General features: G+C 42.9%; 1 long non-coding RNA gene across 5 annotated transcripts in view; it reads right to left on the bottom strand.

The window, feature by feature from the left end:
• LOC130282491 (uncharacterized) overlaps positions 1–25,392 on the bottom strand; it is a 215,443-nt gene that overhangs the window by 113,445 nt on the left and 76,606 nt on the right. For 2 of the 5 annotated variants that reach the window (XR_008846419.1, XR_008846416.1), the window contains one exon: positions 8,820–9,781. The exons of the other annotated variants lie outside the window; for them this stretch is intronic. This is a non-coding gene — a long non-coding RNA (uncharacterized LOC130282491). Of the gene's footprint in view, positions 1–8,819; positions 9,782–25,392 lie in introns of those variants that run through there. 5 annotated transcript variants of the gene reach the window in all.

Genomic DNA, 25,392 nt, shown 5'->3' on the forward strand with positions numbered 1-25,392 from the left:
TTTCGCTAAAAATTACACATTGGCCCTGATTTACTATTGTAAACCTGACCTGTTTAATCGGATTGTGTGCCAGAATTTGCGCTAGAAAAATCAAAAACCCAACCAACTCTCCTTTTTACTGGGAAAATGTCCCCGACATTTTAGAAAAATCCCAACACACTGTACATCTCAGAATACATTGGTAATATAGATAATCAAAACTGCATGCACCAAAAAACTGGCTTACATGAATTACACCACAACGTTTTTGTCCCCCAGAAAATTTTGAGATAAGTTAAGAAAGACACATCCATAGTTGACCAGAGCTATTGCCCACAGAGAGTGGTACATTTAAGATGATAGACAAATGTTGAATATTCTCTTCTAAAAAAAAAAAAAACACATGCAATCCCATACGAAAAAATGAAATGCTATAATGTGGGATGGGCTACGGGTGGTAGGAACGATCTCAAGGAGTTTATTTTTAATGGTATCAGCTACTGAGGACCAGGTAACATTGGTAATGTATGAACAGCACTGGCTATTATTTTCCATGAATTTCCCATAGAGTTCACTATCAGGGCCCACTGACATTAAAGAATTTCCACTCAGGTGGAAACAGCGCTACCCAGAATCAGTGCTTATTTGAGATGGGATTCCACTGATGAATTCCACCGAAAGAATTTTGGTGAAATCAGGATTGCAGAATTTCCACAGTCGAAAGTGTGCAGCGTGAACTGTGCAGTGAAATCCTGTTGAAATCAATGGAAAGCTGTTGCAAGCTGTATCCACCCGGGACTTCCTATAAAAAATTCTGGACACAATTTCTGTAGTGTGACCGGGCCATTACAAATCTCAGTTCAGGAAAAATGATTCTGGAAAGATTATAAAAAGTACCAAGCAAACTATGCAGTAAAGCTCTGTTTTATCTACGTATCCTACTTTTATTTCTGATATTGATTTTCTGCAATAAACCTTTTTACAGCTACAGTTAACACAAGGCTTTGAAATCCAATGGACTCCCCCTGGATTAGTAAAGAGATGAAGGTCTATATTTATTTGAGGGTGGACAACTTTATAATCCTATTTGTGAGGGTGAGAATATGTGTTTCCATATAGAGTTGAGTTCCACATATGTTTCCATATTGACAGGCTAAGAAAAGAGGACAGAACCTCTGCTCAATAAACTGCATGGTCATCACACTTATACACGTCACACTGATTTAAGGGCAAATGGCAGCCCATAATAGCTGTCCTTTGGACGCTCATTTGGCCGATAGCTATTCCTATAAAACACATGTGCTTTCATCCTGGCTGTGCGTGCTTGTGTTCCCAACAGGGACAAAAGGGTATGCTGCTACCAGGCATCTTTTGTGGCTTATCTCCAGGGAACACAAAAGGATTGGGCTTTAAAATTCAACATACTTGATAATTATTCTCTCCGACATCTAGTCAGGTAAGAATAAGAACGCCCCTATACATAAAAAAAATTGTCAGTTTCTACCAGAATTGGCAGGTTTGGCTGGCTTTTCTCATATGCATAGGTAATCATTAAATGGGCACTGTCAGATACTTTTTTTATGTTGTACATCTTGGCAAAACATTAACTTTATAAGAAAATTTTAATTCCGTTTTATAGAAATCATGGCTTATAAAATCATGGTTTTGTCAAAGCTGAAGGACAGGCATGGACAAAGTCCAGTAAATGAGGGTGGGATAGGACAGGAGAGAGGTATGAGGAGTGCTATCAGACAGGAGAGAGCACAGGGGAGTCCTATCAGACAGGAGAGAGCACAGAGGAGTACTATCAAACAGGAGAGAGCACAGAGGAGTGCTATCAGACAGGAGAGAGCACAGAGGAGTGCTATCAGACAGGAGAGAACACAGAGGAGTATTATCAGACAGGAGAGAGCACAGAGGAGTACTATCAAACCGGAGAGAGCACAGAGGAGTCCTATCAGACAGGAGTGAGCACAGAGGAGTCCAATAAGACAGGAGAAAGCACAGAGGAGTCCTATCAGACAGGAGGGAGCACAGAGGAGTACTATCAGACAGGAGGGAGCACAGAGGAGTAGTATCAGACAGGAGAGAGTACAGAGGAGTGCTATCAGACAGGAGAGAGTACAGAGGAGTGCTATCAGACAGGAGAGAGCACAGAGGAGTACTATCAGACAGGAGAGAGCACAGAGGAGTACTATCAGACAGGAGAGAGCACAGAGGAGTATAATCAGACAGGAGAGAGCACAGAGGAGTATTATCAGACAGGAGAGAGCACAAAGGAGTCCTATCAGACAGGAGAGAGCACAGAGGAGTGCTATCAGACAGGAGAGAGCACAGAGGAGTGCTATCAGACAAGAGAGAGCACAGAGGAGTACTATCAGACAGGAGAGAGCACAGAGGAGTACTATCAGACAGCACAGAGGAGTACTATCAGACAGGAGAGAGCACAGAAGAGTCCTATAAGACAGGAGAGAGCACAGAGGATTCCTATCAGACATGAGAGAGCACAGAGGAGTCCTATCAGACAGGAGGGAGCACAGAGGAGTACTATCAGACAGGAGAGAGCACAGAGGAGTCCTATCAGACAGGAGAGAGCACAGAGGAGTATTATCAGACAGGTTAGAGCACAGAGGAGTACTATCAGACAGGAGAGAGCACAGAGGAGTGCTATCAGACACAAGAGAGCACAGAGGAGTACTATCAGACAGGAGAGAGCACAGAGGAGTATTATCAGACAGGAGAGAGCACAGAGGAGTACTATCAGATAGGAGAGAGCACAGAGGAGTCCTATAAGACAGGAGAGAGCACAGAGGAGTACTATCAGACAGTACAGAGGAGTACTATCAGACAGGAAAGAGCACATAGAAGTACTATCAGACAGGAGTGAGCACAGAGAGGTCCTATCAGACAGGAGAGAGCACAGAGGAGTCCTATCAGACAGGAGAGAGCACAGAGGAGTCCTATCAGACAGGAGAGAGCACAGAGGAGTCCTATCAGACAGGAGAAAGCACAGAGGAGTCCTATCAGACAGGAGGGAGCACAGAGGAGTACTATCAGACAGGAGAGAGAACAGAGGAATGCTATCAGACAGGAGAGAGCACAGAGGAGTACTATCAGACAGGAGAGAGCACAGAGGAGTACTATCAGACAGGAGAGAGCACAGAGGAGTATAATCAGAGAGGAAAGAGCACAGAGGAGTATTATCAGACAGGAGAGAGCACAGAGGAGTCCTATCAGACAGGAGAGAGCACAGAGGAGTCCTATCAGACAGGAGAGAGCACAGAGGAGTACTATCAGACAGCACAGAGGAGTATTATCAGACAGGAGAAAGCACAGAGGAGTACTATCAGACAGGAGAGAGCATAGAAGAGTCCTATAAGACAGGAGAGAGCACAGAGGAGTCCTATCAGACAGGAGAGAGCAGAGAGGAGTGCTATCAGACACGAGAGAGCACAGAGGAGTACTGTCAGACAGGAGGGAGCACTTAGGAGTAGTATCAGACAGGAGAGAGCACAGAGCAGTGCTATCAGTCAGAAGAGTGCACAGAGGAGTGCTAGCCCACCCTCACTTACTGGACTTTGTCCATGCCTGTGCTACACCTTGGACAAAGCCATGATTTCTATAAAAAGGAAATACAATTTTTTTATGAAGCATATTAGAAAGGTTAATGTGTTGCCAAGATGTACAAGATATAAAAACATTTTGAATCTGACAGCGCCCATTTAACAGTTCATAGAGTTCAATGGGGTAAGTTCTTAAATCATATGTCTGAGCCTGGTGTCAGGAGCAGGAAAACTCACTGTGAGTGCACTGCCATTTGTATGGCAGGAGAACAAACTCAGAAAGTGTTTCTCTGCACTGAGCTTGATTGACAGCTGCAAAGAGCCTCACTGAAAGCTGCCGAAACTAAAACCTGCACAGAGCCTCACTGAAAGAAGCACAGACTGAAAGCTGCTGCTCAGATGTGAGGGCAGAAGCAGTGAGGTCGCAATGGTCGTAATTACGACCGAGCCCCATAGCCAGGTGGGCCCACAGGCCCCTCGCCATTACACCACTTGCTGAAGCAGCAAGTTGCACTTACAGAGCGCACTTGCTGCTTCACGTCACTTGCACTGCCCGAGGTTCTGGGCCTGAGGGAGCCTGCCACGCTGCCAGCACATTTTTTTTCTAGGCCTGGCCCTTTAAAAAACTGCGCAGGCAGGGACAGATAGACCAGGGGCTGTTGGGAACAGACGTGTGCCGCCCAGGCCCCTGTCCCTGCCTGCGATCGGGATACATTCAGCCTCGTCAGTTCAATGGCACCTGGGGTGAACTGAAGAAGTTTCTTCTGCCCCCTGCTTCCACTGCTTCTGACCCAGCTATTTCCTGCACCCAGCTGCTGATCTTCTGAACGGCAAGTAGACGGCGAGGGGAAGGGAGTGGGGAGTTCGGTGATGGCGAGTAGGGGAGAGGTGTGGTGTTTATCAACAAAAGTGCCTCAAGTTGTTACAAAACTGGCATGCTGGGAGTTGTAGTTTTGCAACAGCTGGTGGCACCTTCGTTGTTAAACAGATGTGTAGGTATCTATGTATGATGTGTGTGTCTGTATGATGTGTATGTATGATAGAAGCGTGTGTATGATGTGTATAATGTGTATATCCACTTCATGACTCTGAAATTCTTTTTTCTAGCTCATGCAATTTAGCAAGATCTGGAGGACCACAGTTTAGAAACCACTACACAGTGGTCTCCAAACTGTAGTCCTCCAGATGTTGCAAAACAACAACTCCCATCATTGACTGTCCAGGCATGCTGGGAGTTTTGCAACAGCTGAGGCACCTTGTTTGGGAAACACTGGCATAGGGTATTTTTGGTTGTGGAGGCATGAGTAATCCTTGCATCTGTGTCCGCCCCTATGCAAATCCCTAATTTAGGCCTCAAATGCGTATGGTGCTCTTTCACCTCGGAGCCCTGTCGTATTTCACGGCAACAGTTTAGGGCCACATATGCGATATTTCCGTACTCGGAAGAAATTGTGTTACAAATTTTAGGGGGCTTTTTCCTCCTTTTACCCCTTACGAAAATGAAAAATTGGAGTCTACACCAGCATGCTAGTGTAAATATTTTTTATTTTTTACACTGACATGCTGGTGTTGCCCCAAACTTTTCATTTTCACAAGAGGAAAAAGGAAAACAAGACCCCCAAAATTTGTAACACAATTTCTCCTGAGTACGGAAATACCCCATATGTGGACGTAAAGTGATCTGATGGCGCACAACATGGCTCAGGAGTGAGAGCGCCATGTACATTTGAGGCCTAAATTGGTGATTTGCACAGGGGTGGCTGATTTTACAGCGGTTCTGACATGAACACAAAAAAAAACACCCACATGTGACCCCATTTTGGAAACTACACCTCTCACGGAACGTAACAAGGGGTATAGTGAGCATTAATACCCCACAGGTGTTTGACGAATTTTCGTTAAAGTTGGACATGAAAATTACAAATTTTATTTTTTTCACTAAAATGCTGGTGTTACCCCAAAGTTTTCATTTTCACAAGAGGTAATAGTAAAAAAAAAAAGGCCCCCAAAATTCGTAACCCCATTTCTTCTGAGTAAGGAAATACCCCAAATGTGTATGTAAAGTGCTGTGGGGGTGAACTACAGGGCTCAGAAGAGAATGAGTGCCATTGGGCTTTTGGAGAGAGAATTTAGCTGGAATTGAAGGCCATGTTCGTTTACAAAGCCCCCCATGGTGCCAGAACAGTGGACTCCCACCACATGTGACACCATTTAGGAAACTACCCCCCTCACGGAATGTAACAAGGGGTGCAGTGAGCATTTAAACCCCAAAGGTGTCTGACAGATTTTTGGAACAGTGGTCCGTGAAAAGGAAACATTTTCATTTTCATTTGCACAGCCCACTGTTCCAATGATCTGTAAAACGCCAGTGGGGTGTAAAGGCTCACTTCACCTTTATTACATTCCGTGAGGGGTGTAGTTTCCAAAATGGGGTCACATGTGGGGGGTTCCACTGTTCTGGCACCACAGGGGGCTTTGTAAACGCACATAGCCCCCGACTTCTATTCCAACCAAATTCTCTCTCCAAAAGCCCAATGGTGGTCCTTCTCTTCTGAGCCCTGTAGTGCACCTGCAGGGCAGTTTACATCCATATATGTAGGTATTTCCATACTCAGAAGAAATAGTGTTACAAATTTGGGGGGGCTTTTTCTCCTATTACCCCTTATAAAAATGAAAACTTTGGGGTATGACATTTTTTTTTTCATTTACACCTCCCACTTTAACAAAAAGTTGTCAAACACCTGTGGGTTGTTAAGGCTCACTGTACCCCTTGTTACGTTCCTTGAGGGGTGTAGTTTTCAAAATAGTACGCCATGTGGGGTTTATTTTTTTTGCTGTTCTGGCACCATGGGGGCTTTCGAAATGCAACATACCCCAAAAGCCATTTCAGCAAACTTTGCTCTCCACAATCCCATTGTGGCTCCTTCCCTTCTGAGCCCTCTAGTGCACCCACAGAGCACTTTACATACACATATGAGGTATTTCCTTACTTGACAGAAATTGGGTTACAAATTTTGGGGGGCTTTTTCTCCTTTTACCCCTTGTAAAAATTCTAAAAATTGATCTCCAAGAACATATTAGTGTAACATTTCACTTCACTTTGCTGCTATTCCTGTGAAGCAGGGTTAACAAACTTTCTGAATATCATTTTGAATACTTTGAGGGGTGTAGTTTATCTAATGGGGTCATTTATGGGGTATTTCTTACAGGAAGGTCTCTCAAATCCACTTCAAACTGAACTGGTTGCTGAAAAATTCAGATTTAGAAATTTTCATGAAAAATTGGAAAATTGCTGCTATAATTTGAAGCCCTTTAATATCTTCAAAAAGTAAAAAAAAAATTCAACTTTATGATGCCAACATAAAGTAGACATATTGTGTATGTGAATCCATATATAATTTATTTGGTATGTCCATTTTCCTTACAAGCAGAGAGTTTCAAAGTAAAAAAAAAATGCAAAATTTTCAAACACCAAGAAATGATGCAAGTATCGGCGAAAATTTACCACTAACATAGAGTAGAATATGTCACGAAAAAACAATCTCTGAATCAAATTCATAAGTTAAAGTATCCAAGAGTTATTAATGATTAAAGTGACAGTGGTCAGAATGAAAAAAAAAAAAAGGCCGGGTCCTTAAGGTCAAAATGGGCTGTGTCCTTAAGGGGTTAAATATTCATTTTTTTTATTTTTTACACATTTTTGCCCCCCCCCCCCCCTAAAAAGATCAATGTAATGCTATTGCATTATATTGATCTATGTTATTGTGTTATGTGTGTATGTATGGGCACAGTGTGTGGCAGTATTATATGCAGGGAGTACAGTGTGTGACAGTTTTATATTCAGGGGTACAGTGTGTGGCAGTATTATATTCAGAGGGTATAGTGTGTACTAGTATTTTATTCAGGGGGTACAATGTGTGGCAGTATTATAATCAGAGAATACAGTGTTTGGCAGTATTATATTCAGGAAGCACAGTATTTGGCAGGGTTATAATGATTATTGTCTTTATATAGAGGATGAGGATCTGCTGACAAACTAAGGAACCTTTGATGTCCGGGCGCCAGACTCTGCAGAGGACGATGTAGCTTGAAGAAGACCTGGCCTCTGGACCAGATAAAGAAGAAAAGGAAAGACGTCACTCAGGTCACTGATATCATTGTGTATTCTCCTGACTGTCCCATCAGAGCTGGTGTCACTTGTACGTTCTGCAGTGATGATGGGTGAAACTGAACCCCATCTGTGGCTCTTCAGCTGTTACAAAAAACTACAACCCCCATAGGGCCTGAGGCTTTCGAAGCATGATGGGAGTTGTAACTTTGCAACAGCAGAAAAGCTTCTTGAACCAAGGTGATCGATGGGGGTCCAAGCATTCAGGTTACTTATCCTAAAATGCTTGTGCCTATTTTTGGTCCCAGTTCCACCCTGGTGCAGAGAGTTAGGGGGGCCCAGGTCAATTTTTTGCATTGGGCCCTGTGGTTTCTAGCTACGCCCCTGGGCAGAAGTGGTCCCCCAGCAGGCTTCAGTGACATCACACTTGCTGGGAAACGCCCACTTTCGCCTGCTGGAAGATTTCACTATGTGAGCAAGAAGAAATATATGACACACAGCTTTTTAAAGCTCTGAAAGGATGGGAGGGGTGTTAGGAGTAGTTTTTCAGGTACAGACTGCAAAATAAAGGTACTGTTGTGTTTATTGCTTTGACAACTATACATGACTTTCTGCAGTTTATTTTAGCAGCAAGAGGTAAAAGATTCTCTTTAAAAGTGCAGACACAATCACCTAGGGCATTAGGAGATTTAAGAGAAGATACTTTTACTTACATTATCCGTGGTTTGTGAACTTATATCGACTCTGGTAAATCCGACAGTCAGAGAGACCTGTTTAGACCCTTAGATAGTATGGCTGGTAACTATAGTGTTACATCTAGTCCTGACCTCTGCCATGCTCTTCGCTACCCTTCTATCTCACCCTGATTGGTCTCCTTATGGCACTCTTTGACTCTGTTCAGGGCCATAGCCTTGCTTTAACAGCACCAACACCATCAATCTGTAAGTATCCTGGGGTGAGACCTGGGAATTCTTCTACAGCAAAGTCCACACTTTTTTGCAAGAGGTTATGTGAAAACCAGGGGATTTCTTACACACCCCAGTCTAGCCTGCATCAAACACAATAAAGCTTTGAGAGTCCACATTCCAGTACTTGACAATTACAGTAATCAAAGAAAGATATTGCACTATGTTTTGGTTAAAAAAAACAGCTTTATATGTGAAGGAAAATCTAAAATATCATGGAGACATACCCCTACCTGTTAAGGCCATAACTGTTTATGGTATATTACTAACAGGTATACAGATGCTACCCTAGGTGTGCTCTTGGAAAGTTCACACTGATCACTACAGATTTCAGCTTTGTTGCATTAAAGATTGATGCTTTCAATCAAAAGAATGCCTTTATTAAGCTATTTAAAAAGAGGCCTAGTCAATAGGTAGGTACAGCCATCAATAATGTCTTCGGGGCTCAGTATCACAGAGGATTGGAACCTAGTAAATATTGACCACTCTTTAGTGTCTTTAGGATAAATAGATGGGAAACTTCACACTAGCTCTCTAAATATTTTAGCTAGACGTAGAAATGGTCTTTAGTAAATGCATGTATTTTTTATTCTTCCAATATTCACTTCTTAAGTCCCTTAGGCAGCTACACACTACTTTTTCTTCTGCGGTCACCACACCTGTTTTGGAATTCAGTTTGCCAGTCATAACTTTTACCTTCCTGATAAAGTTATTTTGGTTAACCTTTCAGAGAGGTTTAAAGTTTTTCATTATGTTTTTGTCCTCTTTGTGCTGAATATTTCTGCACTGTAATCAGAGCAGTTTCTTATCTTTATCTCACCTTGCGTGATTTCTTGTAAACATCAGCGGTTTTAAAGTTGAAGAAAGCTGCATACCAAACTGTTCTCAAAGAATACAAAACACACACGGGAGCAGATTGGCTGTTTGTTCACATGGATGCCTTCCGTGTTTGCCAAATCAGTCAGAACTGAAACAAACTATAGTAATATGTGAATTTATAGTCACAAAAAGCCAGAAATACTGGTTCTGCCTGTGCAAATTTGGTCGACAAACTTTGTTACTCAGAACAGCAGCTTATTTCCAAACTATAAAAGCCTTGCTGGAAATGATCCAACAATGTAGGCAAAAACCAGACTAGTACGAGCACGTATTTCCTCTTCACTGACCTGTGAAAGTAAGAAAATAATCCAAAATCAGATTTCCATACATTTAAGATTAAAATCAGTCCGAATGCAGACAATCAACTGTACTTCAAATTGTTCGTATGAACAAGCTAACCACCTGCCAGACTAAACTGAAAAATCCGGGACAGAGTTAAAAGGGTATTCCAGTGGGCAAAATGTATATAGCGCTGGGGATGTAGAGAATGAAAGCCCTACCCGCTCAGCCAATCACCATAGGGGTGTCCCGTCTCAGCCAGTGACTGGCTGTGCTGGCCGGTCCTGCTCCGAGTTCTGGTCTTGGAAGATGGCAGAAGAAACAAGCAGCGTGGAATTTGAAGCAGATGAATGATCCTGGCTCCTTGTCTTTTTATTTGTTATTCACTATACATAGGTCTTGAGTGAGACTAATGATGTCACTAACACTGCTGTTGGACCCTGTTCAAACAACTCTGGTGAGTTCCATCTCTTTTTTTCTTCTAATTTGAATTGCACCTGTATACCTTTCATGGAAAGCAGAGCATCTCGATCTATTAAACTATTTCAATCAGCACTATTTACTTCTAGTAATTGCAAGGAAGTGCAGGTAAACTTTTCTCTGCACTGTTTTCAACCCCTTAATAACATAGGACGTAAATGTATGTCCTGATGCCCTGGTACTTTACGCACCAGGACGTAAATTTACGTCCTACATATGACGCAAGATGATCATTATCAGCAATATAAAGATTGGAAAAAAATAGTTCCCAGAGAGGACATAAAAAGTGTAAAAAAAATAGTTAACAAAAAGTAAATTTTTTTTTTGAAAAAGCCCCTCCCCAATAAAGAATTAAATGGCCCCTTTTTCCCATTTTACCCCAAAAAGTGTAAAAAAAACAATTTAATAAACATATTTGGTATCACCGCATGCGTAAATATCAGAACTATAAAAATATAATGATAATGACCCCGTATGTTAAACAGCGTAAATTTTAAAAACAAAAAGTCCAAAATTGCTGTTTTTTTTGTCACATCATATTCCAATTTTTTTTAACTAATAAAAAGTAACATATACACAAAAAATGAGCTCTCAAATATCCCAGCATACGAAAAAATAATAAAGTTATAGGTGGTCAAAATAGAGCAATTTTAAACATACTTTTTTGTGGGAAAAAATTTTCTTTGAGTTTTTTTAAAAGCCGAACAATAGAAGAAAGTTATCTAACCATGGGCATCATTTTAATCATATTAACCCACAGAATTAATAAAACATGTCATTTTTACAGTTACAGTGGGGATCAAAAGTTTGGGCACCCCAGGTAAAAATTTATATTAATGTGCATAAAGAAGCCAAGGAAAGATGGAAAAATCTCCAAAAGGCATCAAATTACAGATTAGACATTCTTATAATATGTCAACAAAAGTTAGATTTTATTTCCATCATTTACACTTTCAAAATAACAGAAAACAAAAAAAATTGAATCTGCAAAAGTTTGGGCACCCTGTAGAATTTATAGCATGCACTGCCCTTTTTGCAAAGCTGAGACCTGCCAGTGTCATGGATTGTTCTCAATCATCATCTGGGAAGACCAGGTGATGTCAATCTCAAAGGTTTTAAATGCCCAGACTCATCTGACCTTGCCCCAACAATCAGTACCATGGGTTCTTCTAAGCAGTTGTCTAGAAATCTGAAACTGAAAATAGTTGGCGCTCACAAAGCTGGAGAAGGCTATAAGAAGATAGCAAAACGTTTCCAGATGTCAATATCCTCTGTTCGGAATGTAATTAAGAAATGTCAGTCATCAGGAACAGTGGCAGTTAAAGCAAGGTCTGGAAGACCAAGAAAAATATCAGACAGAACAGCTTGCAGGATTGTGAGAAAAACAATTCAAAACCCACGTTTAACTGCACAATCCCTCCAGAAAGATCTGGCAGACACTGGAGTTGTGGCACACTATTCCACTATAGAGATACTTTTACAAATATGGTCTTTGTGGAAGAGTCATCACCTCTTCTACGTCCTCACCACAAAAATCAGCGTCTGAACTATGCAAATAAACATATAGACAAGCCTGATGCATTTTGGAAACAAGTTCTGTGGACAGATGAGGTTAAAATTGAACTTTTTGGCCGGAATGAGCAAAGGTACGTTTGGAGAAGAAGGGGAACAGAATTAAATGAAAAGAACCTTTGTCCAACTGTTAACCCCTTAAGGACCCAGCCCAAATATACCTTAAGGACCCGGCCATTTTTTTAACATCTGACCACTGTCACTTCAAGCATTAATAACTCTGGGATGCTTTTACCTTTCATTCTGATTCCAAGATTGTTTTTTTGTGACATATTCTACTTTATGTTAGCGGTAAAATTTTGTCGATACTTGTATCATTTCTTGGTGAAAAATTCCAAAGTTTTATGAAAAAATTTAAAATTTTGCATTTTTTTTTTACTTTGAAGCTCTCTGCTTATAAGGAAAAGGAATATTCCAAATAAATTATATATTGATTCACATATACAACATGTCTACTTTATGTTTGCCTCATAAAGTTGACATGTTTTTACTTTTGAAAGACATCAGAGGGCTTCAAAGTTCAGCAGCAATTTTCCAATTTTTCACAAAATTTTCAAAATCGGATTTTTTCAGGGACCAGTTAGGTTTTGAAGTGGATTTGAAGGGTCTTCATATTAGAAATACCCCATAAATGACACTATTATAAAAACTGCACCCCTCAAAGTATACAAAATGACATTCAAAAGGTTTGTTAACCCTTTTGGTGTTTCACAGGAATAGCAGCAAGTTGAAGGAGAAAATTCAAAATCTTCATTTTTTACACTCGCATGTTCTTGTAAACCCAGTTTTTGCATTTTTACAAGGGGTAACAAGAGAGAAATTTTCTTAACATTTGTAACCCAATTTCTCTCGAGTAAGGAAATACCTCATATGTGTATGTCAGAAGAAGGGAAGGAGCGACAGTGGGATTTTGGAGAGTGAGTTTTTCTGAAATGGTTTTTGGGGGGCATGTCACATTTAGGAAGCCCCTATGGTGCCAGAACAGCAAAAAAAAAAAAAAAAAAAAAACACATGGCACACTATTTTGGAAACTACACCCCTCAAGGAACGTAACAAGGGGTCCAGTGAGCCTTAACACCCCACAGGTGTTTGACGACTTTACATTAAATTTGGATGTGTAATTTTTTTTTTGTTATTACAAGGAGTAATAGGAGAAAATGCCCCCCAAATTTTGTTACCCCATCTTTTCTGAGTATGGAGCTACCCCATAAGTTGACTTGAAGTGCACTACGGGCGAACTACAATGCTCAGAAGAGAAGGAGTCATATTTGGCTTTTTGAGAGCAAATTTTGCTCGGGGAGCATGTTGCATTTAGGAAGCCCCTATGGTGCCAGAACAGCAAAAAAAAAAAACACATGGCATACCATTTTGGAAACTAGACCCCTTGAAGAATGTAACAAGGAATAAAGTGAGCCTTAATACCCCTGTCACGATGCCGGCTGGCAGGTAGTGGATCCTCTGTGCCAGAGAGGGATTGGCGAGGACCGCGCTAGTGGACCGGTTCTAAGTCACTACTGGTTTTCACCAGAGCCCGCCGCAAAGCGGGATGGTCTTGCTGCGGCGGTAGTGACCAGGTCGTATCCACTAGCAACGGCTCACCTCTCTGGCTGCTGAAGATAGGCGAGGTACAAGGGAGTAGGCAGAAGCAAGGTCGGACGTAGCAGAAGGTCGGGGGCAGGCGGCAAGGTTCGTAGTCAGGGTGGATAGCAGAAGTACTGGTACACAGGCTTTAGACACACAAAACGCTTTCACTAGGCACAAGGGCAACAAGATCCGGCAAGGGAGTGCAAGGGAGGAGCTCAGATATAGCCAGGAAGCAGGTGGGAGCCAATTAAGCTAATTGGACCAGGCACCAATCATTGGTGCACTGGCCCTTTAAGTGTCAGGGAGCTGGCGCGCGCGCGCCCTAGAGAGCGGAGCCGCGCGCGCCAGCACATGACAGCAGGAGACGGGAACGGGTAAGTGACCTGGGATGCGATTCGCGAGCGGGCGCGTCCCGCTGTGCGAATCGCATCCCCGACGGCCATGACAGGGCAGCGCTCCCGGTCAGCGGGGCCGACCGGGGCGCTGCGGAGAGAGAGACGCCGTACGCGCTCCGGGGAGGAGCGGGGACCCGGAGCGCTAGGCGTAACAACCCCACAGGGGTTTCACAACTTTTTCATATGTAAAAAAAAATATATTTTTTTTTTCACAAAAATGTGTGTTTCCCCCAAAATTTCACATTTTTGCAAGGGTTAATAGCAGAAAATTCTCCCCAAAATTTGTAACCCCATCTCTTCTGAGTATGGAGGTACCCCATAAGTGGACGTCAAATGCACTGTAGGAGCGCTACAATGCTCAGAAGAGAAGGAGTCACATTTGCTAAATTTGCTGAAATGGGGGGGGGGGGGGGGGTATGTCGCATTTACTGCCAGAAAAGCAAAAAAAAATTACATTTGTAAATACATTTCTTTGGAAAAAGGACATACCTCATATCTGGGCGTAAAATGGATCTCCGGGTGCACACTGGTCACGGAGGAACAGGAGGGCAGTCAGGGGCCTTGAGCTTCTGCCTATGGAGCCAGAACAGTGGGACCCCCCCCCTCAAGGGGCATTATATGGGGTACACTAATAACTAACAAGGGGTACAGTGGGACATAAAAGGATAAAACAGGTTATGTTCCCAGAATGATGACCCAGAGCATAGCCAAAACTAAAAAATATGCCCACCCCAAACCCTATGCTCTGAATCATCATTCTGGGAATGTGATGTGTGTGGCCGTCCCTAACCTGTTGCCTCAAATGCGCACCCGCTCAGGTGGAGAGAGCGCTGTGCATTTGAGGCAACATAAAAAGTCCCCGATGATAGTGACTCAGTGACCCATGACCCAGAGAAAAAAAATACCCCCAGAGGTCTTATCAGTTTTTGTTTTTTTTATGAGAGTTTTTTGGGCAATTTAGTGGTTTTATGGGGTTAAAATTTGGAATGTACTCTGGACTTGGTACATTAGGGTCAAATTATGGAAAATTAAAATGAAAAGGGAAAATTTAGTACTGCATGGAAGTGTGATACTCCCTGAAGCAGTTTTTAATGCAGAGGCCCGAAGGATCAGGGCAAGTGTCACATTGATAGGTTGTGTCCTTCCGAATCCCCCTCCTGTTACACATTCTGCATTTTTTCTGGGATCGTCCCTTCTTTCCAGTATGGGGGACCTCACCTGGAAAGTGTTGGCCTGGGACGATCCTGGCACCTATATTTCCAGTTCCTTGGGAAGTCCGGCCTGCTCTTTCCCGGTCGCCAAAGACTTCTTTAGGACTTCTTCTTGGAACTGGAGGAATGCCCCTGTGTTGTCAGCGTTCTGGTACAGTACAAAAGAGTTGTACATGGCAACCTGTACCAAGTAGACCGCAAATTTCTTGTACCATACACGTGTTTTCCGCATGGCGTTACATGGCTTCAGGATTTGATCAGAAAGATCAACTGCCCCCATATACCGATTGTAGTCCGAAATACAATCAGGCTTGAGGACCATTGTTGTGGTACCTCACACAGGGAGAGGTGAGCTGCCGTTACCATGAATAGTGGTCAGCATAAGGACATCCCTCTTATCCTTATACTTGACCAGCAACAGGTTTTCATGGGTAAGGGCACGGGACTCACCCTTGGGCATAGGTGTCTGAACAAAATTTAGAGGGAGGCCTCTCTGATTCTTCCGCACGGTCCCACAAGTGGATGTCGATCTGGCAGCAAGGGATGTGAACAGAGGGATGCTGGTATAAAAGTTGTCCACGTACACGTGGTAACCCTAATCCAGCAATGGGTACATAAGGTCCCAAACTATTTTCCCGCTAACACCCAGAGTGGGGGAACAATCTGGGGGTTCAATACGGGAATCTCGTCCCTCATACACCCTAAACTTGAGAGTGTACCCGGAGGTACTCTCACAAAGTTTATATAGCTTCACGCCATATCGCGCCCGTTTCGAGGGAATATACTGGCGGAAGATGAGTCTCCCCTTAAAACTGATGAAAGACTCATCTACAGAGAGCTCCCTAAGCTGTACATAGGCCTCCACTTTGGGGTGGACATGCCGCATTATCTGCATAATGCAGGCATTTCCGAATGGCCTCGAACCGCTTACGTGTCATGGCCATACTGTACAGTGGGGTCTGGTATAGGACGTCCCCGCTCCAGTACTGCCTGACACTTGGCTTTTTGACCAGGCCCATGTGCAGCACGAGGCCCCAAAATGTCCTCATTTCGGCTGCACTGACGGCGTGCCATTCATTGGACCTGGCCAAAAAAGAATCAGGGTGGTGGGCGATGAACTGCCTGGCGTACAGATTCGTCTGCTCCACCATGTGATTGACCAGGCTGTCACTGAAAAAATAACTGAAAAAGTCAAATTCAGTGAACCCAGCCGTGTCAATCCGGATTCCAGAATCGCCAACAAACTCCGGAATCCGTGGCTGATAACCCTCTGGGGGCCTCCAGACAGGTTCACCGGAAGGGGGCTCCGCTAAAATCGCCTGGGGGGTCGGACTCCTAGTACGAGCGGCATCACCACTCGCACTAGTGCCAGCCACTGGGGCACTTTCATCGGGGGTGCCTGGCCTCGCCTGGCGGCGTCTCTGCCGACGTGCAGGGGGCTCATCATCACTACTAGATGTGGAGGAGGACGATGAAGAACACAGGAATGTTGGATCTTCATCGTCCTCACTGACATATTCAGAGTCGGAGGCAAGAAAAGCGTATGCCTCCGCTACCGAAAATGCCCGGCGAGCCATCGCCTTTTTCTAAGGTGGCAGGGGGGCGGTGGTGGTGGGGGGGTGTGGGGGGTATGTATGTAGTGTGTGTGCTTGGTGTATACTATATATAACGGTGTGTGATTAGAAATCACACACCGTTATATGAACAAAAATTAAAGGCTGCGGCCAAAAAAAAATGGGGGGGGGGGGCAAATGCAGCGCCCTGAACCCCTAATAGGGTCCGGGTCAAGCTGAAAAATCTCTGGCAGACCCTTGGGGACCTATTAGGGGGTCAGGGGGAAAAAAAATTTAACTTTTTTTTTTACTGTTTTACACTATTTTCTCCTATATTTCCCTGGGGGATTTTCTGTCCCTGCTCTATGGGGGATCATCGGTCCTGAGGGGGCTCTAATCTTCACAGGGGGGGTCCCTGGCACCGTCGAGCAGCTTTGCCCGCTGACTGAACTCAGTTAACGGGCAGAGCTGCAAGAAGATGCAGTTAACCCCTCCCCCGCCGGCTGCTATTGGCTGGACCATCGTCCAGCCAATAGCAGCGCTCCTGGGGGGTTGACGAAATCGCCACCTCCCCATAGATACAGTGGGTGATAGGGGGTGTATTGTACACCCCCGATCACCTTGTATCTTCGGGTCAGCGGGTCACACGTGACTTGTATGACCCGAATTGCGGCAGATCGTTAGTGTGAATTCACCAACGATCTGCCGCGATCGCCGACATGGGGGGGTCTGATGACCCCCCTGGGCATTTGCGCGGGATGCCTGCTGAACGATATCAGCAGGCATCCCGGTCCGGTCACCGCCCGGCGGGACCGAAATTCCCACGGGCGTATGGATACCAGGATGTCAAGGCGTACCAGGATGTCAAGGCGTATCAGGATGTCAAGGATGTCAGTACCAGGATGTCAAGGCATATCCATACGCCCTAGGTCCTTAAGTGATTAAGCATGGGGGTGGATCAATCATTCTTTGGGGTTGTATTGCAGCCAGTGGCAAAGGGAACATCTCACAAGTAGAAGGAAAAATGGATTTAATAAAATTTCAGCAAATTTTGAATGCTAACTTGATGCCATCTGTGAAAAAGCTGAAGTTAAAGAGAGGATGGCTTCTACAAATGGATAATGATCCTAAACACACCTCAAAATCCACGGGGGATTACATCAAGAGGCGTAAACTGAAGGTTTTGCCATGGCCTTCACAATCTCCTGACCTCAACATAATTGAAAACCTATGGATAGATCTTAAAAGAGCAGTGCGTGACAGACAGCCCAGAAATTTCAAAGAACTAGAAGACTTTTGTAAGGAAGAATGGGCAAAGATACCTCAAACAAGAATTGAAAGACTCTTGGTTGGCTACAAAAAGCGTTTACAAGCTGTGATACTTGCCAAAGGGGGCAGTACAAGATATTAACTCTGCAGGGTGCCCAAACTTTTGCAGACACCATTTTTTTTGTTTTCTGTTATTTTGAAAGTGTAAATGATGGAAATAAAATTTAACTTTTACTGGCATTTTATAAGAATGTCTAATCCAGAGGTCCTCAAACTACGGCCCGCGGGCCACATGCTGTTTTCGGGACACAGGCATGTGCTCTCTGCGGCCCCGTGTTTACTTTTAAAACGCAGGGGCCGCCGGGAAGGTGGCGCATGCAGGGACATCACTGACGTCGCGTGCATGCGCCCATAGCAATGGAGCGTGGAGGAACGGAGCAGTCATGAGGACGTGCGCTGGCCAGCTTGGTAAGTGTTACCAGCGGCACGTCAGCTTCGGTGCTCCGACCACCGCTCCTTCGGTCCCATGACTTACTGCTATGTCCGGACCGGAGGAGCGGTGGTTGGAGCACTGAAGTAGGGCAGAACACAGGCATACAGCCTCCAGCCATACACTGTATGGGGGGGAACATACTGCACCTAATGTGGGGAAGTATACTGCACCTAATGTGGGGAGCTATACTGCACCTAATGTGGGGGAACTATAACGCACCTAATGTGGGGAGCTATACTGCACCTAATGTGGGGGAACTATACTGCACCTAATGTGGGGGAACTATACTGCACCTAATGTGGGGGAACATACTGCACCTAATGTGGGGAACATGCTGCACCTAATGTGGGGGAACTATTCTGCACCTAATGTGGGGGAACTATACTGCACCTAATGTGGGGGAACTGTACTGCACCTAAAGTGGGGGAACTATACTGCACCTAATGTGGGGGAACTATACTGCACCTAAAGTGGGGGAACTATACTGCGCCTAATGTGGGGGAACTATACTGCACCTAATGTGGGGGAACTATACTGCACCTAATGTGGGGGAACATACTGCACCTAATGTGGGGAACATGCTGCACCTAATGTGGGGGAACTATACTGAACCTAATGTGGGGGAACCTATGCACCTAATGTGGGGGAACTATACTGCACCTAATGTGGGGGAACTATACTGCACCTAAAGTGGGGGAACTATACTGCACCTAATGTGGGGGAACTGTACTGCACCTAATGTGTGGGAACTATACTGCACCTAATATGGGGGAACTGTACTGCACCTAATGTGGGGAACTATACTGCACCTAATATGGGGGAACTGTACTGCACCTAATGTGGGGAACTGTACTGCACCTAATGTGGGGGAATTGTACTGCACCTAATGTGGGGGAATTGTACTGCACCTAATGTGGGGGAACTGTACTGCACCTAATGTGGGGGAACTGTACTGCACCTAATGTGGGGGAACTGTACTGTACCTAATGTGGGAGAACTGTACTGCCAACCCTAATGTGTGGGAACTACAACCTAATGTGGGGGGAACTGTGCTGCGTACTTAAAGGGGTAGTCCATTAATAAGATATATAAGTGTGCATAGGAATTTGTTCATTTTTTTAATCTATAGTCTGGCCCTCCAACGGTCTGAGGGACCGTGAACTGGCCCCCCTTTTAAAAAGTTTGAGGACCCCTGGTCTTATCTGTAATTTTATGTCTTTTGGAGATTTTTCCATCTTTCCTTTGTTTCTTTATGCACATTAATACAAATTTTTACCTGGGGTGCCCAAACTTTTGATCCCCACTGTAAGTGTACATCATGACAACATTTTCAATTTCCCAACACAAATAATATTTCTTTTGGTTTTGCCATACATTTTATGGTAAAATAAAAGGTATCATTACAAAGTACAATTGGTCATGCAAACAATAAGCCCTCATATGGGTCTGTGGATGAAAATATAAAAGAGTTATGATTTTTAGAAGGCGAGTAGGAAAAAAATGAAAAATGCTAAAATAACATTTTCTGTGTCCTTAAGGCCAAAATGGGCTATGTCCTTAAGGGGTTAAATCATCTGAATTTACCTTGCAGAAATCTATGTCCATACAACAGAAATACCAAATTCATATGCATGTAACAGATTTTAAGCTGCAGATCTCTTCAACATATCAGAGTTAACATCCCTTCAGTGCTATCATTTTGAAGCAAAAATGTCTAGGAACAACTGTTCATCCACCAGGCAATGAGCCACATAAATGGGTGAATCTAGCCTTTCTGCTGCTCTAGCTGAACTAAAAAAAGGCCCGCTTTCTCTTTCTCTATATATGTTGTCGTTAACTGATCACTTTATAAAAAAAATTCCAGGTCACGGCAGGCACAGGGGCCTAATGAAGACCTCAGGCTGCCCTGACGACCAATCAGCACCCTGCAGTTATATTATGTAAGTGGCAATAGAACTACTAGACACAAAATGTAAATGTTTAAATGCCATTGTCACTATTGATTGCCGCATTAAAACAGTTAAATGACCGGCATGGGAGTGATCTCTGATGTCGGTCATTACTGCCCGGTGTCAACTGCAGATAGCCACTGGCAAAAGCCGGGTATGATATAGTCCCAGCTTTTGAGCATGCGCCATACTCCCTCATCCACCCCTGCTGTAAATCTTTGACATGAGTCGTAAATTGTGCTGATCCCCTTCTGACAGTAGGTGGTGCTGCCGGAGACTTATGCAAGCAGCAGAAGCGCCCCTGAATATAGCATAGTGTATGTATATTGTACATACCATCTTTAGTTGCAACCTTCTCAATCAAGTTCCAAATCTTCTAGAAGCAACATCAGAACAGTTTGAAAGAGACTTCATAAGCTGGATTTCAAAATCAGGTCTCTTGGTTCCAATTATTCAATATTTTAACTTCAGATCATATGCTAAAAATGTAAAGAATTTTGTTGTGACAGTAGTTTGGGGGAAGGCAAATTCCTGTTTTAGCATAGCAATGTCACAAAGCAAGGACCAGAAAAAATGGTTTGCTTGGTTTAGTGTGGAAGAACTTGATTTGCTTGGATAGTCTTTAAAACTTAACCCTACTGAAGATGAACAAGAATAGTGACTGGGGATTTCATCACCCAACATCAGTGCTTAACCTCAGTAATGCTCATATGGCTGATTGAACATGAAGTCAAGCAAGCGTTCCAAAATCTCATGGAAAGCCTTCTCAGAAAAGTAGAGGCTATTAAAGAAAAAAAAAAAGGTGGACCGATAAATACCCAGTCTATGTGATGTTTTAGTGTTTAAAAATTTGTGACATGTAATTATGAACATGTGATTTTTTTCAGCATTCTGAATCTAGAGATAATTGTTTCATGTAAAAGACCCAGTTGTTTCCAAATGATGATATACAGTGCCATCGTAATTAAAATTGATATGACATAAGTCATCAACGGGCTTCATTGTGATAATAAATGCATGTAAACAAGACAAGAGTCTTTATCACTCTCTGTGTCAGGCTTTGATCAATGTTACAAAATAATTATTTGCATCAAATTGCACACAATCAAATACAATAAATTACAAGAAAAATTTCAGATTCACATAATCTTATAGTGTCAACCCAACCTAAGGTCTAAAGCTGATGTTTGTGGTCCGAAATGACTGATTGCAACAACTTATTACTATTGGTTGGCCTTGCATTTTGACACAAAAAAGATGATGCCATATGCTGGCCAAAAAGGGAAACTCAATCTGGGATATTGTAGTTTTCAAATCTTTATGTTGTGGTTGCCGTCATTTGCAAACATTGAAAAGTCCTTTACAAACATCAAAAGTGCAGCTCATCAATAAAGGCAGCACCCAGGTCGCAGATCAAGGTAGAAATCCATAGTTAATGTTTTGCTTTACCTTCTGGTAAAGTTGTCCAGAAGGGAAACTTTTATAGATCAACCTTAACCAAAAAGTACGGGTAATTAGAAACCTTTGGTGTATGGCCAGCTCAAATGAAACCTATCATCAGTTTTATGCTTGCCAAACCGCAGGCAACATAAAACTGGTGCAGGAAGCACGATGCCAACACACTATAAATTGCTCTGATACACCCAGGCATTTCAGAGTAATCATAGCTTAGAAACGTAGATGGGATCCAGGTCTAGTCATGATGGGGCTGGACCCGGTGGCTGCTTCCCGCCTGGCCTTAGTGATATGTCTCTGCCTATTTGTGTATAGGGAGAGATGGGCCACACAGTACTGATACGTGGCAAGCAGCATTTTTAAATTATGAGCTAATAGTTTAGTTTTATGGCGCTTTTAGATAAAAAAAAATACAAAAAATGCCAAAAGTATTATAAAAGTGGGACCCTGCTCAGCACTTATTGTATCAAACAATTCAATAAAAAACAATTGCGTTGAATTGGACTTGTGGTTACCCAATATTGTTTTAATATAATGTATCTCTGTCAACAACTGTGTTCCCAGACACATTACAATGATCTTATGGCAGCCTTATAATGGTTAAGATTCTGCACCCTTTTTCAATAAAACAACACTGACTAAAAGAGGACAATGAGTTTGTAATAATTCCTTACTGCCACTCTGAAGACATATAGATCTCCTTGGGTGCTAATATCCTTATGCAAAGCCCGTGTTGTTCAGTATGTAGTCCAGGCCATCAGGAGACTGCCACGGCCGGAGGCATCTCAACCTTGCAAGCCCTCCAAAATATTCCGTCAGTTTGCGCTGTAAGCGACGTCCCCACAGGTCGGTATGCACACAAAAAATACTATCTGTAGTGATGTCACTTACAGTGCAAACTAGCGTAATATTTTGGAGGGCTTGCAAGGTTCAGATGCCACCAGACAGGGCAGTCTCCCAGCAGCCTGGACTACGTAATGAACAACATGGACTTCGCATAAGGATAAAGTCAGAAAGAAATATAGCCAGCTCACCGCTTGTTATACGTTGTTGTTTGACGAGCACTTTGTCATTGGTATCCAGGAGCAAGGAGAAGGTCGGGCCTATATCCTCGATATAGCAATGGAAGAGAAAAGGGTTCCAGCTCCCCGGAAAATCATGAAGTATTCGTGAAAAAATTTTAAGTCCCAAATTTATTTAGTCCATATTAAAATCCAAACAAAAACACCCAGTGCAGATAAAAACTCCTCAATGCCGACGCGTTTTGGACTAACTAGTCCTTAGTCATGGCAAGGAGAAGATATACATCTTAACGTTATTTTACCCTATATCAAAAGAACACATGGTTTGAGAAAACCTAATCCGCCTCTGGAAGTCGGCGTCTGCCGTCATTTCCTGGGAGGATACACTTTTTACTACTTGGACATTATATATATGAGCATCTAGTAAATTAATTGCACTTAGAGGAAACAGGCATATGCCCCAGGACGTATGCATACATCCCAGTTGCCTACATGCTAATACAACTGGACATATGCATACTTCCTGGATATATCCTGCTCAGCGCAATGCGCTGCAGGAGATCGCCGGCGAGACACGGCTGTCAATAACAGCCGGTGTCCCACCACAGCTGCCGGGTCCAGGATCGTGCCGATCTTGGCAACATTAACCCCATATATGCCATGATCAGCCTAGCATCTATGGGATGCGGGGTCTCGTTGGTTGCCAAGGCAGCAGGAGGCCAGCTGATGGTCTCCTGTCTGCCTAGTAAAGTAGCTGGGGAGGTCCAGCCATAGGCTGGATTGCACAGGCTGCATATCAGTGTATCCTGAAAGTTATACTGTGCTGCAGCACAGATGTACTGCAGCATAATATAGCCTGTAAAAAGTGAAAAATATTACGTTTTTCAATCAATTTATGGAAAAAAAAATTCCCCTTTCCCAATAAAACCTTATAAACACCCAAATCTATACATAATAGGTACTGCCATGTTCGTTATAACTTGTACAATAAAACGGCACTGTTATATATCCCGAACGGTGAACTCCGAAAAAAAAAAAACACACAACAAAAAAGTGCAAAAATGGCAAATTTTGGTAAATTGCAAATTTTTGTTGTGAAGAGTTAAAAGAACATAAAAAGCTATATAATTGGGTATCACCATAATCGTACCGACCCACAGAATGAAAATAACATAATTTTTACCATACAGTGAATGCCATAAAAGAAATTTTCAAATTTTCCACAATATTTTGGAATTGTTCACAAAAAACGCTGCAGGAATCAACAAAGATTTACCACTAATATAAAGTACAATATGTTACGAAAAAACGATCTCAGAATTGTGTCGCTGAGTAAACGCATGTCATAGGTATTGAAATTTAAATCCGCAGCATGCAAGTCCATTTAAAGTGGAAAAATGAAAAAAATGTATTCCATAACCAGGTGAATGTTACAGCGACATTTCAACCAGCTCTCCTGGTCTTTCTCAAGCCTTAAGAAAGACCATGAGAGCTGGTTGAAACGTCGCTGTAACATTCACCTGGTTATGGAATACAATTTTTTCATTTTTCCACTTTAAATGGACTTGTGTGCTGCGGATTTATTCTAATTTGTTATCTACATCTGGACCCCTGACCAAGGACTGTGTCTGCGTGCACCAACCATACCTTTTTTGCCTGAGTGCTGCTTCCCTTTTCAATTTATTGAAATTTAAAGAGATACATGCCAGATTTGAAAAATTGGACCGGTTATTAAGGTAAAAACAGACGGCGTCCATAAGGGGTTAAAGTACACCCACCTGAACCAGCGAAGGGAAAAACATCACCTGCTGATTTTGTACTTTTGCCCACTCACAAAAAAAATGATCAGTCTGTAATTTCCATGAGGCTTATTTGAACAGTGAGACAGAATAACAACAAAAAAATGCTGAAAAATTTACATCTGAATCATTCAGATGTTCATTGGCAAACTTCAGATGGGTCTGCAGGTGCTGCAGGATTTGAGTCCTTTACAGCGTAGTGTGTTACCAATTGTTTTCTTGGTGACTATCATCCTAGCTGCCTTGAGATCATTGACAAGATCCTCCCGTGCAGGTCTGCACTGATTCCTCACCATTCTCATCAGTGAAACTCCATGAGATAAAATCTTGCATGGAGGCCCAGATCAAATGAGATTAATAATAACTTTGTGTTGCTTCCATTTGTGAATCACAAAAACTGTTGTGAACTTCTCACCAAGCTGCATGGTGGTCTTGTAGCCCATTTCAGCCTTGTGTAGTCCTAAAATCTGGTCCCTGACATCCTAGGACAGCTCTTTGGTCTTGGCCATGGTGGAGTTTGAAATCTTATTGACTGCTTCTGTGGACTGATGTCTTTTATATATATATATATATATATATATATATATATATATATATATATATATATACAAGATTAGGAGCACTCACTTTGAGATAGTGCTTCTAATCTTAGCTCATTACCTTTATAAAAGATACCTGTAAGCCAGAAATCTTGCTGCAAATCAATTTATAACTTATTTGAATTGCAATTTTCTGGATTTTTTTGTTGTTATTTAGTCTCTCGCTGTTCAAGTAAAATGAGAGATTGATGATTTCTTTGTCAGTGGGCAAACGTAAAAAATCTGCAGGGGATGAAAT

The sequence above is a fragment of the Hyla sarda genome, chromosome 7, assembly GCF_029499605.1.
Source record: "Hyla sarda isolate aHylSar1 chromosome 7, aHylSar1.hap1, whole genome shotgun sequence".
Classification (NCBI taxonomy): Eukaryota; Metazoa; Chordata; class Amphibia; order Anura; family Hylidae; genus Hyla; species Hyla sarda.